The following is a 249-nucleotide window of genomic DNA, read 5'->3' as shown; positions in this document are numbered from 1 at the left end:
TTCCAAAGTATTCGTAGCCCGTGTATCCACGCGGTGGTAGTGAATGCAACGCATGAGGACCGTGCCCCACCCCCGACTTCGGTGTTGGTTTAGGCGACGGATGCGCGCGGCGTCGCACCTCTGGCACTCGCCGCAGCCGGAGGAGCGCCGGCCAAGGTGAAGAAGTAGACACCGCGGGAAGAGAGGGAGAGTCGGGTGTGGGCGCGTCTGCCCGCCCGGCGGCGGTGGGGTAGTGATCGCCGGGTGGCG

The sequence above is a fragment of the Emiliania huxleyi genome (genome assembly GCF_000372725.1).
Source record: "Emiliania huxleyi CCMP1516 chromosome Unknown EMIHUscaffold_1620, whole genome shotgun sequence".
NCBI classification, from domain to species: domain Eukaryota; phylum Haptophyta; order Isochrysidales; family Noelaerhabdaceae; genus Emiliania; species Emiliania huxleyi.
This window is presented reverse-complemented; position numbering follows the sequence as displayed.